At 43.9% G+C, this 19,225-nt stretch overlaps 1 protein-coding gene across 1 annotated transcript in view; it reads left to right on the plus strand.

Moving 5' to 3' along the window:
- The first annotated feature begins 6,511 nt into the window (after positions 1-6,511).
- lhfpl2a (LHFPL tetraspan subfamily member 2a) overlaps positions 6,512-19,225 on the plus strand; it is a 34,804-nt gene continuing 22,090 nt past the window's right edge. Inside the window, exon 1 of the mRNA XM_076758228.1 lies at positions 6,512-6,699. The gene's annotated coding sequence lies outside the window, so the exon portion shown is untranslated. The remainder of the gene's footprint in view (positions 6,700-19,225) is intronic.

The following is a 19,225-nucleotide window of genomic DNA, read 5'->3' on the forward strand; positions in this document are numbered from 1 at the left end:
ATATGGCTCCAATGGCTCCTTCATGGACAGTAAGTTTATATGTCTTCCCACCTATTGATACAAATGTTTCATTGCTTTTTATACTTATACACTGCTAGAAAGCTAAGATTCACATGAATTGATTGATGCTAACCATTTGCAAAACATACATAACATCACAACAGGTGACAAAATTAACACAAACAGCAGACAAAGGTGTTTCAAATTGATGCAACATGGAGGCAACTCACCGATTCTCTCTCTCAGTGAACAACAGATGGATAACACTCCGACAAAAACGGTTTGCTAACATGGACAAAGGTTCAGACGATCCACCACAGTAAGAATTTTAGGTCCAAAACAGGATAATACTCCACAGAAAGATGCTTCCTCCTGTCAAATTAGCAGGCGATATGTTTGTCGTCTGATTTCCGTGTTACAACTTCCGGAAACACATACAAATTGGCGCCGTTTTGTCTCCCGTTACTCTGACCACTCACGATCTGCTACATGACGCCTGGCAACCAGAGTAACCAGTAACAGTCTGAGTTGAAAAGACGGGCCTCCTTCCCCTAGTAGAGTTTGTCGATGACTGACTTTTCCAATAGCCAATGAAATTTTGAACACGCCGCAATGCCACTTCAAAAAATAGATTTTAATCTGACCCCCGCTCCCCCCTTCCCTGCGGATAACTTGGTTGCGCCCAACCCAGACTCGCCCCTTGTTCTTCTCCCACCTGCAGTACCGTTAAATGTACTGAGCAGCGCGGTTGAAACTGTTCAGTTGGGGTGGACAGGAAGAGAGTGGCGGAAGGCCAACAACAATTTGGTCAACACGTAAAAGAAGGAAAACCTCTGTCCAAAAGGAGGTATGGTACTGTAATGGCCTTTACGCTCAGAAGTCAAATAACTCAATGGTTTTTGCTAGTTGTTGAACAGTTTACTAATGTTAGCTATTTGGTAGTTTGCTAGCATATGGCTAATATGAGGAAAGTTAGCTAACAGGGAGGATTGGTTTGAATGGGTCAGGACTTTAATACTATGAGGACTTATCGGTTTTTTGGTCATTCCGTACGTTGTACAAATGATAATGTATGTGTGCTGTGCTATGTACATATTAGTGTGTTAATGTGTAATGTAAAGCAGCAGTGCTTTAAAGTAAATTCCGTATCTCACTGGAAGCCAGCGTAAGGAGTTTAGTCTTGGGGTTATATGCGTTGTTTTTTTTTTGTTTTTTTTTTTGAGAACTCTTGCAGCTTGCAGTCACGCCAATGCAACTGATTCATCTGTGAAGCTTTGAGACTTACTTTTTAAACAAAGATAGATATCAAATACTTTAAATACGGCAGCTTAAGGCCTTGAAAGCTGCCTGAAATGATCAATTATTTGCATCGGGTGAAGCCGATTTTTAAATATCCCTATTTAAACCTCCCTATATCCCTAAATATGTGCCTGTAAACGACCAATGAATGATTAGCCAATTATTTTTTCATTAATAAATTGTGCACACCGTTATTCATAAGTGCCTACTGGTGGAAGCTGAGGACATGATATCAATTTTATTAGTTCTGGGGGGGAAAAAAACATAATAAAGATGGTAAAAGGCTGTCAAAGTGTTTGTCTTATATTTGACTAATTATGATACAAGTGCTTTTTTTTCAGGTTGCTTGTTTCCCTTCCAGTTGCCTTGAATTTAATGAGGAGGTGCTAAATGTTCTGGCAGTGTATTTCTGTTTAGAGGCTAAATATGAGGAATTTCTTGTGCACTTCAGGTATCCCTTCTGTTATGGCTTCAGCAACAACTCCCACATGCCGGTCCTTCATGAATGTACAGTTCTCCACACATTTGATCAGTTAAAGTCACCAAACAATAGAAAACAAACATATTAAAGGATAAAAATCTGATACTTCCAAAGGGATCATTTGCATATTTGGATGCAGGAGAATCTAATTTCCTTGATGCATACACCCTCTTTGACCTTTGACCCCTTAGTGATTGACCTCCCGTTGACAGCAGCATGCAGACTACCACAGGAAATGCTCCCTGCAGTGAATGGGCGGCCCTGGTCTAATGTGGGCTGTGACCCTTAACCTGCCACGTGAATTGATTGGCAGCTGAGGAAAACAGTGGGGCTGTTGACATCAGCAGGTTAGTTTGTCACTAACTGTTGCTTCCTTTTACGAATGTGGTTTTTGGAACAATTGTTAGTAAAAGTCAAAGCTGTGTTGTTGATTTTCATGTTGTTTGCTCTCAGCTTTGTACAGTGTGATATTAAGTAATAAGCTTTAACTGAGCAACATATTACCCTGATGTCAAAAAGTCTGGTCTTGTAATTAAGTATATGTCAAAAAGGATTACCAAGTTATCATCCATAAAACTTTTAGGACTCGTCATCCTAAAACTCCACCAAACAGAACTCCATCCAGAAAGGTAGTAAGTGGACCTTGAGTTGGGATGTTTTGTCCCAGAATGAACTTTCATGCTTAATTAATGAGCGTCTTTTCAGATTTCAGGCTTTTTTACTGAATTATTTATTTAGTGACAGTCCACCCCATATGGCCTGCCCAAGGCGGCTGTGCGATGCCACTCACATGCTTCAATTTTAAAATCCTCATTTTCAAAAAACTCCTTTCTGAGTCAGTTGTTTCTTATGTTCTTGCTTTCTGAGAATCAGTGGTTTCTGATTTTGAGAAAGTGACTGTATGAACTCAAGTGTACTTCAACATTTGCTTCAAAATAGACACCATTTACCAAAGTGGCTGTTAAATGGAATTTAAACTGGGATTTTGGTAATGGGTGACTACCAGAATACCACAGGATTACTGTATGTTTCTGAGAAAGCACGTCTGACATTGCTGAGGCTATAAATTTATCACTAGCTTGTTCTGTTCGTTTACTCTGCAATCAAAACTCTGCATTTGAGTATGATGGGATAGCTCATGTAATTAGATGTTGCCAGCACTTGCCATTCATCTAAAACCAATGCCTGTGAGTTTCTCAGCTCGGCTGCAGACCACTTTTGCACTTCTCATGCCCCGTTTGTGGTGAACTACCCCTCCTGACAAGTTATTCCATCTTCCCCCCTTCTCATTATGAGCAGCCAACCTCGGCGGTGTCACAGCTCGTCTCCTCCTCATCCTTTTCGAAGTGGTTTTGGTGTGTCTTTCACACTTAATCCTGCACTTTGACTTGGCCCTGTGAAGCCTGCCTCCCAGAGTGACAAACACACTCTGATTTGCCTTTGCTGAATCAACGCTCTGACGTCGCCCCGACCCTTCTACATTTTGTTTTTTCAGCTGGGACAAAGCTATGTGTGCCATCAGAGCGCCTCCACCGTGATGCCCCTGAAAGATATGACAGTGTGAAGACATGATAGCCAGTATGAGGCGGAGATGTTTTGATGCTGAGCACATGTGGGACGCCACCCTCGTTGCCCCTCTGGTATGTCCACAAGGAGACACTGAAGGCCTCAGAGTGAAGTGGGACTGGAATTCCAAACAAGATTGTCTGTCTGTGCTGCCTGCCTGTGAAAACAGATTAAAATCATACTGACCAGTGCAGCCAGGAATGCGTTGAACCTTGAGCCTTGAAGGGGGGAAATGCGACAGCCCATCACGCCTATAACAAAAAAAGAAATCCGGCACAGTGTCGGCAGACCACCGCAGAGCAGGAAGTGATGCAAGGGGGTGTTATTAGACTGTTTCTAACAAAATGATGACGCTCATGTTTTTGGTTTCTTGGTTTTGGTTGTTTGGTCTCCTACAGCTGAAGATGCAACTTATCTCACTTGTGTTGATTTCTTCTAATATTCATAGCTTGTATCTGAATCACCAGTTGCTGGACGAGCCACGCTGGCATGCCGGGTGCTGTGAAACAACAGAGAGATAATGAAGCTGACCACAGTATGAAGTCACAGTTTCTAGTTCAAGTAATCCAAATGTTTGATTTGATAATAGTGATATTTTATAGCAGTTTTAGAACATCCTCAGCTCTTCTTTGGTTTATATTCAAGTCAGTATCTTTGGGTTTTTGACACTTCATTGAAGTCATCACCATCAGGATTTTAGAAGATTATGAAGAGCATTTTGTGCTTTTTTTCTGGCCTTTTATAAAGCAAACTATAAACCAGATTAATCAATAATGAAAATGATCATTAGTTTGCAGACTGCATCATTGATTCTCATGTCATCTCCCACATCAGTCAAAATCTAATTTCCTTTTCAAGCATATTAAGTTTGATTAAAACTGAACAGTCTCTTCACTGTAAAGCAGTTGTTGTCTTAGTATCTCTGATTACAGCTCACTCTGAAGACAAGCTCTTCACACAGTATTACATGGACATTTGGATAGTCTACATGTCACATTCTCTCTAAATCTGTGTCTTAACCTTTACTGGGGGGCTAACAGCTGAGCCAAAGACTCAGAGCTAACGCCAGTCAATGCAGATTGCTCACATTCTGAAGCCTGCATGTATTCAGGTCCAGCATTTCAGTCTATATGCTGCAGAGCAGAAATCAACACTGTCAGTCACAACCAACCCCAAGTTTCCTATTGCTTCCAAAATCAGTAGAAATATATGGGGCCCGTTCATAGATGGCAATATGAGAATGTGCAGTTGGCCCACGTGAAGAACAGGAACAGTGCAAAACAACAACTTTTGTAAAATCGTGTATGCTTCACACGACATTGAACAAGTATGAATGGACTATTTTGAGGCTGTTGTGACTAGGAGGGGAACAGCTGGTGCCAGGACCTCGGTGCCCTCTTATTTGTCCTCCTTGGTCAATCAAATGAGACTTGAATGGAGTGAAAACACATGGGAAGTCTTCTGGCCAAACAACGCTGCCTTATTCTCATTGTCAGTAATAATAGCCCTGATGTTATCCATCCAGTTTCTGGGATCACTGTGACTCTGGCTGACTTTCAGTTTGACAGTCAAAACGAAAGCACAGTAATCTGCAAACTTACTAGGAACAATTGGGAAGATTTAGGTTTTGTTTGGATTACAGCCCACAAATTACAGTGTAATTATTTGCTACATATGATGTGTCAATAAAGTACTTAATGGGTATTTAGAACCTCTATTATGTCCTGTCATATCAACAGAAAACATTCAATATGAACAGCAGAGTGGTGAGCTAATCCTCCTCTCAGCTGAAAGCACAGCAGAAGTCAGTATAGCATATTTTATAACAAAGTTTATGATAGAGTTGTTGTTTTTAGCTGTGCTAGCAGCATGTGGGTCAGACATTCATGTTCCCCCTCAGGATGAATTACAATAATTCTTTCAGCTGTGGTCAAACTGTCGCTGTTGCCTGTGTTTAGTGCTAATTAGCAAATATTTGCATGCTAACCTGCTCTGCTAAGCAGTGTTAGCATTTAGCTCAAAGAATGTGTTTCAGTACAGCCTCACAGAGCTAAAATGTAAGAGAGTATTGGATTTACATTGATCAGGTGACCAGAAACAAGAGTGCTAATGAAGCTTAAGCTGTTTGCTAACATGTTCACGATATCAACTTAGAAGGTGATGAAATGTGAATGTTGTGTTTCCTGCTTGTCACACTGCCCCAAAGTCACCAGAAAATATCAATAAAGTTTTATCTTTATCCATAAAAAGAGATCATAATTTATTTGTTGATTATTTTGTGTCATTAATTGTAAAGTTACAAGCAGCTGAAGTGGAGTAAAAGTACAATATTTAGGAAATACTAGAATGGAAATACTCGAGTAGTTGCACAGTACTGTATTTGAGTAAATACACTCACTTATGATGTTACGACAGCAACAGATAAAGAATGCAGGACAGATTGCAAAAGATTTATTCTCTGCTTCTTTTGTTTCTGTCGGGTAATGAAGAACAGTGAATCTGTAATTAGAAAAATCGCTGTTCTCTGATTTCAAAGCTCTTGTACTCAAAGGACAGTGGCTCCCATGATGCTGGCATGAGAACCATTCAGAGATCCCACACTTTAATCTGACTTACTTTAAACATATTTCACAGCCTCCAACATCACAGCAGAGGCCTTTCACCTGGAATTCAGTCATATCTATCAGACCCTAAACAGACGTAAAAGTAGCAGTACCTCAACGACCGTTGGATGATGTCATTTACTGTATAACAACACACTATATACATATATACATGTATTTTACATGTATGTATGTTGTAATATTGGGCCATATAAATTAAACTGACTTGACTTTTTTTTTTTTTGCTTATTATGTGCTCAGAGTAGTTGTACAGTTACTGTCTCACACTGGTTTCCCATGATGCTTCCATGAGAACCATTCAGAGATCCCACACTTTAATTATACGTGTCCTGCTTTTATGTAGCTTTTTATTTCACGCAGCAGCACAACAGCGGCCCTTCATATGAAGACCGTCTGATCACACAGTGACATGGAATAAATAATGAAGCCTCGTGAGTCCAGCAGGAGCTGCAGTGACTGGCGGATGGGGGAGGGAGCTAACGGGGCCGTCACTCCCCAGCTCAACAGCCGCCTATCTGGGCAGGGGAAGACGGAGCCATTCATTCTTCTGTGGTCCCGGAGAAAACGTGGAGGATGAAGAAGAGACACTGAGGGAAAAGAAGAAACTAAGTCAGGATCAACTCGGACAACCTGACCTGCTCACACCTCAGAGAAGACGCAGGAGGAGCCTTCAAACGTGCTGGATTTCAGAGGCGTCGCTTCCAAACCGCACAGCCAGCAGTTTTACGCGTAAGTAGCTGCGCTAAAAGACAAAAATCCTCCTTTTTAAAACCTACTTTTGTACAACAATAGAGAGATTATTCGTCTGTGAAACAAGCCTCCGGTAGGGACTCTCAGCCACACATATGGTGACTTTCAGCCAAGTTTTCCACGTTTCTAGTTGTGGTATTTTCTCGCAGCGCTGTGAAGGGAAACTCGTGGCAGGAAAGCCGAGCAGACTGATGCTCTGCCAGGCGGTGCAGCAGCACAATGAGCCGCTAATATGTGCTCCGGTGGGACACCCAGCTCTGACTTTTTCCCTTTGAATTAGTCCTTTATTACAGTTTTAACTGATGCACGGTGGTGCATCTCCTCCACCTTTCATAAAACTTTAGCTGGGTGACATGGTAGGTAATGACTAAATTGATAAGTTTAAGTTTCAGAAATCCCAAAATGTTAAATTCTCTTTGACATTGAGACAAGGAAAAGCTGTACATTTTCACAACCTAGAAGCTTAAATAAGACAAGGTTTTATAATTTACTCAAAAATGACTTCATTCTATCAAAGCAGTTGCTGATAATGTGTCAGAAAATGGTGAAACGGTCTTGTTTGTCGTGCCAACAGACAAAAAAGCAAATATATGCAGCTTTCCATCAAATAAGACAAAGAAAGGCATCAAATCCTCACAGTTGAGAAGCTGGAACTTTGTATTTATCCTTGTTAAACAAATTTTCCATCAGTAGTCACATCAGTCAATGAGCTAATCGTCTCTACGTGGAGCCCAGTTTGATTTTCCATGAGTGAACCTCCAAAAGCATCATGAGCCCCAAACACCTGATCCCAGCACTGTTTCTGTGTGGACATCCTGAAGCTCCAAAGAAAGTCTGTCAGCGGTCGTCACACAAAGCGTGACACAGATTCTTGTCTTGCTTTCGTGTTGTGTTTCAACAGTAAACCTGAGAACCAGTCCCACCTGTAAACCGGTGTTTGTGCGTGGAGGAGAAAGGGCTCCTGGGAGCATCCTACAAGTCTTTGGACCACATTATAACCAAAGCCATGAACACTGTCATGTATTTCTGCTCTCCTTCTTCTGCCTGTGTTTCCCAACAAGCAGTGATTTTTTTTCCACGTGTGAGGCTCTTTACTGCAGCGTTTTAATAGACACAGTGTTCCTCAGAGATGTAGTGTTTTTCCTCCAAACCTCAGGCACTGATTCACTGTGGTAGGAAAGATCACAGCCATGTGAACTGTCTTTTTCCACGTGGAATTCTCTCTCTCTGCTAATAGATTAACGCTGTAGATGGCACTGCAGCTTTCGTTGGCTGTTATTGTAAATCGAATGTGTTAAATTGTTGTTCTTCAGTGTATTGTTGTCACTTTATTACCGGCAGTGAAGCTGCAGCAGCGGGGCCACTGTGTGGTCTCAGTCATGACTCTATATTCTGTAATTAGCCTGAGCCATTCCTTTGTAATTTCTCTTTTTTTAAAGGCACGCATCTGAGCTTCAGATGTTAATGATGCTTAGGTCATCACTGAATGAGTGACTAGCATTAAAGATGGCGGTTGCTTGGATTGGTCAGGGATTGCCCGTGGTTTGAGCTTGTGTGCCAGCGCACGTGGTCCCTCAGGGCTCCGTGTTAGGCCCGTTCATTGCGACCCTGCAGAGCGCTTCTTTTCTCCGTTCAGGCCACAAGAAAAGCAAAAATACATGCGTTTCTCTCTCCTTGGCAGCCTGGCAGCGCAGATGCTTTGGAAAGCTTCTTTTATGTTTTTTTTTTTCCTCTTTCCTCTCCTTCCTAAACAGAATGGTAAACTTTCAAAGCATGGAAAAAAGTATTGCCAGCCTCCCTTTTGCCCAGTGCAGATGATGCATTTGGTGATACTTTTAATGTACGTTACAAAAAAATAAAACAAAAGTTTAACTGCCAACCCATCCATGCAGACCACATCATCTGCCTTTCGTGCTTTCTCCAGCTTTGATGGCTGTGCTTTTGTCATTAATCCAGGATGCTGGCTGCAGTTTATGGGATTGGTCAGTATATTTCTCCTGGAATGAGAGCTATTTTCAGTGGAGGATTTGATCTCCATCTTCTTCACGCATTTGGGTCCAACATAAACACTTAGTTTTATACATGGAAATCAGACCTGTGCTCTATCAGTGTGTGCTTGAAACCAGAGCCAGGAACGTAGTGTCACCGTGACCAGAGCGTGAAATCGGCTAAATGAACGGCTGCTCCTGTGTCAGAGGTTAAACCAGATGACTCCGGCCGGCTGGGACTAACATCTGGAATACAGTTTGTTACAGCAAAGCCCTGCCGTAGACTTCTTCCTGATAACAAGGCCGGTTTATTTGCATCGTATTGCCGTGGACTCCTGTAACTGTTGCACTTGTACACAGAGTTACAACATTCACTTTCCCACAGCAGCATCTGTTTTTGACAATCAACACTTTTTTTGGTCATTATCTCACCCTGCAGTATTCTCTTGGTTCTCAATGACTGCGGCCAATAAAACTTTCAACAGGAGCATCCAGGAAGTGCCCTAATGAAAGCAACACATCAGAGAGGTTTTTTAATACTCGTCTTGTTACCCTAAAGATGGTTTATTTGGCTATAAAAGTGATGTAATACAAGGAGGGCTGTTAAGATTCAGACAAATCTAAAGTGGGTCACATTACGTTATGAGGCTTTCCATTCCAAAGCTCTAAAAGGAGTATTTCTGAGTGAATTAAAAGCAGCCGTGTGTCCGAGTTTGTTTCTTTTTTATAGAGCAGAGATGTTTGACCGGTACTGGAAAAGTCTGTGTCACAGTCTGCACATACAGAGGACGAGGGAGGCATCCAAGAGACTTGTTCTGTGAGGTTCTCCACAGCTGTCGGTCTGTCTAACCCCTAAATTCTTCAATGCATAACGTCTGCGCTCCGTCCACAACGCGTAAGACGGCGCTGATCGCCGCCATTCTAGACAATGTGTGCAAGTCCACTGGGCGCGTTGCATCGGCAAGTCTATAAAGTCATAATGTTGGTTTTGGTAACTTGTCGATTAATTGCTCAGCAGCACACGTGAGTCCGTCTGTCTTAATTTGGGTGCATCTGCCCGTTGCATCAACCTTTTCGACTTTTCGTGGCACCTGCAGTGAGTTTCTAGGGTTGTACAGTCTGTCAGACAGCAAAGCGTCTCACGCCCGTGTGAAATGTGACAGCGTCCAGCAGCCTTCACGCGATGACCTTTCCCATGTGTCCTGTTCTTGCTTGCTTTAACTCTCCCAACCCTCCACAGCCCTCTGAATGATTACTTGACGAAACTTTCTTACTCTCTACGTGCCCCCCCCCCCCCCCCCATGCTACACTGTGGGGCAGTCATGCACACTGATTAGATTAGGCAGCAGGGAGCTAATCACCCTTCTCTCTCCTCCCCCCTGCTATTCTTTGCTCCCCTGGTCGCTCCTTTTCTCTCCGACTCTCAGGGCCCCCCTGGGGCTCCTGGGGATAAGCCTCTCCTGGGGGTACATCTCCCTCCAGCAGCTCTACAGCCTGCTGTTTACTGGGAAACCAGCGGGGTGGGGTCCTCACAATAACAAAGCCCTCACCCTACACTGTCCCCTCTACCAACTGAAGGCTGACTGGAGGCTTTCTACCCTCCCCTAGAAAGAAAGAGACATCCAAAGAAGTGAATGACTTGTGAAGGGCAGAGAGGGGGGCAGGACCCTCCTGTCGGGTGAAATGAGGAGAAAGAATCTGCAGTGGGTTTTGTTCCTTTGTGGCGAGCTGGGGGTCAGTCTCAGGGGAATGCACGGCAGACGGACGGTGGGCTTTGCAGCTGCATGGCCTCCGGCACTTTATCTAGTCCCTGAGCAACTGCAGGCTCATTAAACTCTGCCGGTTGCGTTCAACATGCACTTCAGTTTATGTCTCTTAGTCATCGTTGCGTCTCCTGTTTTCCTCCCTGCCCTGTATCCTGTCTTTATTTACCAGATGATGTTGTATCAGGCATGTCTGAATATTGATTAAGCTGGAGCCGCAGTCCCTCAGGGACTCAGCCTCACAGCTGTATGCTAATAATCAAAGGTTATGACCGACCACAATAGGCAGGCTGTGTGTAATGTGCGATAAGGCAGTATCATATGTTCAGTTTGGCTTAGGTCATGGAAAAGTCTTTAAGCTGTATGAACGCGATTAAACGAGATTGTTCTTTGTGTTTGTGTCACAGCTGAAAGTCATACTGGGCTTTCATTTTCCAGTTGGTTCCCAGTTCGTATTTGAGAAAGAAAACAATGACAGCTAAGAGAAAGTCATAGTTAACGTTGCATTTTGAGTGATCAGCCTTGTCATACTGGTCCTTTCACTTTCACTCTCCTTTACTGAGAAATCGTCCAGCCGATCTGAGCCCATGCCGCTCACAACCAGAGGTCTGATTCCCTGTGTTTGGGTCCTGGTTTCACCAACACCATGGAAACCCTATTTTGGTTTGGACTGGCAGGCTGTCACTAGTCATTATCACCACTGTACGCTGGTAGCAGCAGGACCAACGGCTATAACAGCACCTCTGTCTTTCTCAGCACCGTGCCTTGGCCGACCTAGTTTTAATGGAGGTGACTCATGCTAAATACTGTACGGGGCAGGTCACTGGTTTGGCCTAATCCTGCTCACATTACTAACTGTATTCCCAGTAGTTGACCGTTTGCCCCCATTGCTGTGCCTGTCAGGCCTTCCCTCTCCCACAGTATGCAGTGTACAATGATAATGTTGATTTACCACATTCATGTCTAAGTTTCTTATTTCCAGCTCTCATTTTCCTGGTGAAATGAAAACGGCAGATTTTATCAGCTGTAGCTAGCTAGCTGATGATGCTAACATTAGCTCCATGGCTTTGTTGTCATCTGATGGCCTTTTAATGCTTCCACCATGTCTCCAGCTCATCTTAAAATGACAATCTTGTAGCGTCTGTCTTAAAACATTTACTTTAAGGCTGAATCATATTGTGCTAAAAAGCACAGAGCTTTAACCTCACAAACTAATATCAGTCTGTATGAAGCATGCTCCTTGGTTTTAATTAGAAATAAAGCTCTGCAGTACCCTAACTAGCTTACCGTAAGCTAGTTAGTAAGCTAATTAGCTGGACATGCTAACGCTTGCTGCTTACAAACACACTGCTTAATCCATGTATTACACTTAAAAGTCGCTGTTTGGACGGCACCCTCCTGCATGTCACCCCCTCTCCCTCCCCTGCCTGTTTGTGGAAGGAGATTGGCGAAAACATTTGGAGGTTTATTGTAAAACTTTTGTGTAAAATTGGTGTAAAACCATTGGAAATTCTGACTGAATGTCTCCTCTAATCCTCGCTGTAACTGAGCGTCCCTGCTCGCTGAGCAGAGGTCGGCCTAATGGTCTGTGCAGCTGTGCGTTGATTTGTAGTGTGAGGACTCTCCAGGTGAGGGTGACTGCTCCACTGCATGCAATGGGATGATGTTACAGCACCTGTGGGACCACACACACACACACACACACACACACACACACACACAGGCTTCAGTACGAAAACCAGCCTGTTGTAAAATCTTTTTCCCATTGTTTCATGGGGAAACTTGGAGATTTTATCCCGTAAGAAAGGCTCAGTCGGGCTTGATTCTCAGCTATGACTTTAAACAAGATCAAACAATACGCCCCAAAGCTCCGGCCATCATACCGAGCTGATATGAACATCTAAATTGAATTTCACCGGAATTTGCCAGGCTAGTTTTCCCAGCCACAGGCTTGTCAACAGATGCATCCTGTCTGATACAATCTCAGGTATGATCAGCACCAACATGGATCCGGTCAAATAAACACTGACAGTTGTAGCTCCAGCTCAGAGTCAGCTCACCTCCCTGCTGTCTGAATTCAAGGGATTTTGCCAGAAAAGCTTCTTTGCAGCAACAGTTCACTGCTGCAATCAAAGTTTTTATGTCTTCAAGCAGAAGTAAGTGCTGCTGTTCCCTCTTTCTTTCCAGCTGTCTCGGTTTGATTGACCTTTGCTTTTCCTCGTCCACAGCCTTTATAAAACATGCATGCTTGCTTTGGGGGGGGGGGGGAGCGCAGGGAATGAGGCATTTCTTTGTTTGCTGTTGTAATTTGGGGCGGCCCTCAACAGCTAAGTGGCATTTGCCATCTGAAGAGAGCAGAGATGACGCTGTCCCTCGCTGCATGGAGAGAGAGCGTAAACACAGGCAGAAGAAAAGTGAATCACAGAGGCGAGTAATGATAGTGTGCGGAGACAGAGAGCAGGCATAAAGGAAAACGAGTTTCAGGAAGAAAAAGAGAAAGATTGAAAGAGAGGAAGAGACAGAGAGAGAAAGAGGAGGTAAGTCTTTTGTTTCACAATTAACTGGAGGCGCTCTGGGTCAGACATCTGTGATCCATCTCCCAGGGCAGGCCTGCCTCTCCGCCCTCTCTGCCTCTTTCTCCCCCTCCGTTCGTCGGCTTCTTCCATCCCTCCGCCAGCGCCACCCTTTGACAAGCCCACTGCCCCAGAGATCTGCCGCTCTGAGGGGTGGCACTTTTTTAAGAGCTGCCGCTGACCTCCAGCCTTTATTCCGTCCATCTGGATGGAATTGACGAGGCTCAGTCGACGTCTTTTCGTCTGATTTTTCCTTCTTTCCACACTAAGCTGACATTTTTGTATGCCTGCTCTCACGTGCTGTCGTGTAGTCGGGGGAAGCTGAAAATTTCCAAAATGCAGACATATGATAGACCTTTTACAAACATGGCAGGTGTCTTTATGTGACCTTATGTGTGTGATTACCTGTTTTAGTTTGGCTGATAACACAGTACAGGTGTTAAATATGGCTGCACCAGTCCAGTGATTTCTCTCCTGATACTAATGTCAACACCTCAGCCGCGGTGTCTGCTGATAGCGGTGCTTTCTTTTCCCATATTTAAAATCTGTATACCTCATAGCTTGGATAGCTTTATCACTATTTTCTACTTTGCCCTCTGTGACTTGTAACAGATTGTTTTTTAGTGATATTAACCCTGAACTGTTCATGTTAAACCTTGATCTACTTAATGAGGTCAGTGTCACAGCTGATATCAATCCAGTGGGTCAGATTGGTGCTTTAAGCATTTTGTTGTTCTCTTCACCTCCACTGTATTTTGCATGAAGGCAGCAATATCAAACTATCTGCATGGCTCGATACCAAAGGACGGGAATGAGCATTTAAGGTGGACTGACCTTTTTAAAAAGAACTTCTGCAAACTTTCAACTCCTGAAGAGAATTTCAGGTGTATCTGCTTCACTGTGGACGTCGCTGAGTTTAACGGCAGTCATGCACGTCCCCGATCATGTAAACACTTTTGGGCTCTTGTCCTCTTCTCAGGATGGCTATGCACGTTAAAAAGCCATCATGGCTTTGTTAGTGCAGAGCCATTAGATTCCTGGAGGTCGATGGCCTGTGACACTGAGTGGGAATCTTTATCGCTGTAGGTTCACAGGTTCAGAGGCTAGACGGGAAAGATGAGGCCTCTCTGTCTGTTAGACACGATAACACAATTTAGCTAACATTATCGAGGCGGCAGCACATATACGTGTGTGTGTGTGTGTGTGTGTGTGTGAACTCACGTGAAACCCCTTTGCTCGTTATGTCTGTCATCATGTCTGGAGAGACTTGGCTCACATCCAGTTCAGAGAAATTACCCTCTTATCCACTTTTAAGAGCACTTAATACACCTGTCTTTTATCCTAAAGGAAGACGTCAGTGATGACTTCACCACATCTGAACTAAGAAGACTCAACTAAGAAGTCACTTAATTATTTTTAAGCTCCTCTTCCTCTTTGATGTTTTTTTTTTCTTAAAAGCGCTTTAATGATTCTCTCTGAACGATGCAGCTGCAGCCGTCTGTTATGTTGAACATTGAGCTAACGGACTGATCTCTGCAAGGTGATGTCATCTGTGTGTGCCGTGTGCGGTCTGTGGTTTACAAGCAGGACATACACACACATATGTGCATGCATGTAGGCGCACACACGCATGCACACAAAGGAAATTGGATAGAGTGTGGATAATTATTGCATTAGTGCAGAGTGTGCAATCAGCGTGTGCCTGAGGGAGTAAAACACACCTTGTGTTTTTACTTTACGGGTCGAGTCCTTCTGTAATGGCTTGTGCTGCAGTGTTAAGTGTTTTTGTGGAAGTGGAAAGGGGTGTGTTTGTGTCAAAGGGAATTAGGGGCTAACTGTGGAGATAGAGCAGGTCGTCAGTGGTGTGATGTCATCGAATATGGACGTCATGTCACTGAGGTTCGATTTTCATGTGCAGATAATCATTTTAAAGAACACATCAGAGGTCGAATCTTTGTGTCTCTGTGTCTTTGAGTTTTCTGCTTGAACGCGAATTGACAGCATGGACAGTAATTGACTGTTTGACAAACCCCTGCACACTGTGACTGTTAGCATGTGTGGCTAACTAGCTTCCCTACTTACAGTAAACCGAGCGAAGGTCTGTCTTCACTGACGACTTCAGCACATCTGAACAAAGACAACAGAAGATAAAGCAACCTTTTTCCTTAAGGGAGGCCTCTTCAGACGATCCCAAAGTTACATAAGTTCACATATTTTATGGATATTTCATATTATATTCAATGCATAACAATAACAATCCAGAAGACCTGATAAGCTAGACAGTTATCTTCAGCAAGTTTGTGTGAACTTAGTGATTAGGATGAATTTGAGCAGATTATTTCCTGTCGACGTTGCATCAGAGATGAGTTTTCCTGATATTTTTAGGATTTCTTTTATCCAATTCTCTGTCTGTGTTCTGTTGGATGTGCTGTTAATCGCCTTTGGAGACTAAAGATCACAGCGTTGAGGAAACTGAAAGCACAATCTGCAGCTTAGGTCAGTTCATTTTTAAAGTGTTGTGTGTGAATCCAGCAACTATGGCGCCGTGTTTTGTTCTCAAACGTGATGACGAAGCGTTCTGATCTTCTGATCTGCTCTGACTGATTCTTCTCCAGTGCAACTGCGGCCGAACATAAACTCATAGGATCCATAAATCATCCAAACGGGTGAATGTTCAGTAACGTTGAGGATGGTTTAAAGAAAAACTTGGGAACACAGGACGGGGAAAAACACTTCCAGAACCAGCGACCCCCCTCCCACCCCTCAGCTCTATTGAACATAAACTATCTTTATGAGGCTCATTGTGGCTATGAAACAGCATTGTTTCTGTCTCGGAGCCGCCATCAACAGGCCAAACTCACACCCAAACCCGAAGCGGAAGCTGCACAGGCACCAGAAACCCGACGGTTTTCCCTCTTCTCTTTGAAGAGCTCCTGGCAAGGCTTTCAAAGCCCCTCTGTCTCAGCGCTGGCTCCTAAAATAATGTGTGGTAAATGTAATACAGCTGCCCAGCTGAGCAGGAACAGACAATGCTTATTATTCTCAAGAACAATAATTGCTTTTATTCATGCTTTTTATGTCTCTCCATTTTTTGTGCATTCCATACATTCTGCCTGACAAAGTCGAGCATTATTATCAGCTGCCACTTGTTTTTAATTTAGCAGCACTGAAAAATACTGTCCCACATGTATGATACTGAGTCCACTGCGCTGCCACTGAGCGGTTTCTGTGGTGCTGATGCAGCAACAGTTTCTAGTCCTATAAAAATGTTCCAGTGACACAGACAAAAACACACACACACACACACACACACACACACACACACACACACACACACACTGGCTGCTGAGCACAATGATGAGGTCATTGTTGGTCACGTCTGTTTTGTATTGTATGAATAGACAGCAGCTGTAATGCCCATCCAGTCTTAAGATAGGGGCTTATATAACCCAGTTTGAGCATTGTTGTTCTGTAAACTCCATAAACAGATGTTCCCACATGGTGAACAACTGTAAACCCTGTTTCTACTGTCCACACACACTCAAGATAAACATATTTGGCCTTTCAGATCAGCCAGGTGCGCCTCACCTGGCTGATCTGTTTTCGTGCCTGGTGTCTCTCCATGTTCAAAAGGCCTCAGGACTCTTTAAATATTTGCTCGGACTCCTCCAGCGATTGCTCCAAATGGCTCGTTGAACACTTTGCAGAAGCGGTGCATTAGTGTTGGAGAGCGAATGGAGCTGCTTGCTAACACCTGTGTCGTGTGTGTTAGCCGGAGGGAAGGGACTCCTGAGCTGGGTGTTTTAATGAGAAAGCTCTGTGCTCAGCCTCACATGCCTCTCATTACTGCCCAGAGTGCAGAGAAGGAGAGCAGATTGGAGGAATCAGTGTTAAGCAGATGCAGTGGAGGATGCGTCTGATTCGTCTGCTTGATGTGTCGCAGCTTTGGTAGAGCCAACCTTTAATTTAGATGAGACAGAATATGCAGTTTGTCTTTGCATGTGCTGCCACGGAAACTCGAACAGGGAAAGTATCTTAAATGAGCTGCTTGCTTAGGTTGGATCGAACGGTAACATGAAGCAACAGGAGGTTAGCTTAGCTTAGCATAAAGACTGGAAATGGAGGATTAGGGCTGCAATCAATGAATCTGCCATGCAGTCAATTTCTTGGTTAATTGATTGGTTTATAAAACATCAGAAACAGAAAACTGTGTCCTAATGCACAAGGTCAGGTCATTAAATGTCTGGTTTTGTCCGACCAACAGTTGGATTGAACAAATGAGACAAACGTGATAATTAGTGGGCTTAGAGGAAGATTTTCTTCCCCGTGGGCAGAGTCAGACTAGCTGCTCCCCCCTGTTTCAAGCCTTTATGCTAAGCTAAGCTAACTGCATGCTGGCCCTCACTTCATATTCGACAGACAGACATGAGAGCAGCATCAATCAAGCGAATTAGTTCCCAAATGTTCCTTTAAAGGTTGACAACCACATACTTCCCCTCCACCCAGCTACCCTGTTCCCAAAGCCCTTAAATACCCTAAGAAAGACCCCTTTGTGGTGCGCCTGGCTGCAGTGAACATGCCTGCAGACATCCCCCAGTCCCTACATAATAGCCTGCCCCCAGCTGTGGAGGGCTTCAGCAGCTCAGCTCCAAACACCAGCGTCTAACGCTGCCTCAGCTCAGAGGTGTTCCCCAGTTCAGTGCATGTTGGGGCTGGATTGTAACACTTAGGGAAAATCCCGTCAAATTCACTTCTGTAATTGGAAAATGCCTGACAAGAATTTACACTGCTGAGGAGAGAACTGAGCTCAGTGTGGTGACGGTGAGCAGGAGAACGTGCTGGACTGCTGTTCCATCAGTCTTCACTCAGATGTTCTTATCTCTGATATTACAAATTTCGCGGAACTCGTCTGCAAAGTTGAGCTTCCTGTTTGCGTCACCGTGGTCAGATCACGGTCAGAGTGTAAACGGGTTGCGATAAGACCGTTTCACCCTCGTTTGAGCACAAACTGACTTCTGAACAATCAAACCAAATCACAGCAACGTGTGCTGTCGGTGTCGGGTTACTTCGTCTCCCCAAAGCGCAAAAGTTTGAACATTTTATTCGACGGACGAGCATTGATTTCCAGGCCTGCTGTACGGTTGGTGTGCTGTTTATTAGTGTAGTGATCCCAGTGAAGCTTCTGTGGGAGTTGTGTATTATTTCAAGCTTATTCCAGAGTTTTTGTGGCAAAACGCTGCTTGTTTTTCCACTCTTCATAAACCCAACACTGATGTAAATTCTACCTTATTTGATTATGTTATATTTCCTTATCAGAGCATCACTACATAAAAACAAAGTTTACAGCTGGAGTTTCCGCAGACCTGAAGGCCTTTTTTCCCGCACATGCTGCTGGAGGGCAGCTCAGGTTCAGGATGACGTCACTGTTTGTACTGGGGGTGTTTCAGGCACATTGTGAGGACTGCCTTATGGCTGCATGTAGGGATGAGGTTTGATAGCATTTCAGCGAATCTGAATCCTTTTGAATCCCTTTTCGATAGTTTGCTTGTTGCACTAAAATGAATCTTGTATCCAGATTATATAGATTTCACCACATTTAAACCCAGTATTGGAGTGCTGTTTGATGCAGCTGTTTTGGTTACAGCTGTGCGGCGCCCTCGTGATCACTCACAGGAGTCCACTGATAGATTAATTACGTGGTCAGTCAAAGGTCGCCTTCGCTGTCACATGTCGCTCATCTGTCTGCACAAACGCTTCCTCTGGAGATCCACCTATCTGTGTTTGATGAAAAGCACCCAGTTATCATCCTCCGCTCTGCTCCGTTTATCCCACGCCGGTGAGTTTGTGCACTGTTGGTGGAAATCTCTGCAATCCCACTAATGCTGTGAGTATTGAAGTCAGATTATTGACCTGAGTGCACGCTGAGTGCTGCTCTGTCTGCACAGTATCCATTAAACAGTGCAGAGTAAAAGGGAAGAGAGTCGGCCATTAGTTAATTATCTTAGTATGAAGAGGGCAGAGTAACCTCAATCTGCTGCCGACACAGGACGATGTTTCATGAGTGTTAGTGGTCCCATTGAGTCGGTCAGCTCAATAGGAAGGATTGCTTTCACTGACATGTATTGGCACTGTGACGATTTAAGAGTATTTGTAATAGCTTGAAATGCTTTTCTACAATGTG

Source organism: Chaetodon auriga, chromosome 19, assembly GCF_051107435.1.
Source record: "Chaetodon auriga isolate fChaAug3 chromosome 19, fChaAug3.hap1, whole genome shotgun sequence".
NCBI classification, from domain to species: Eukaryota; Metazoa; Chordata; class Actinopteri; order Chaetodontiformes; family Chaetodontidae; genus Chaetodon; species Chaetodon auriga.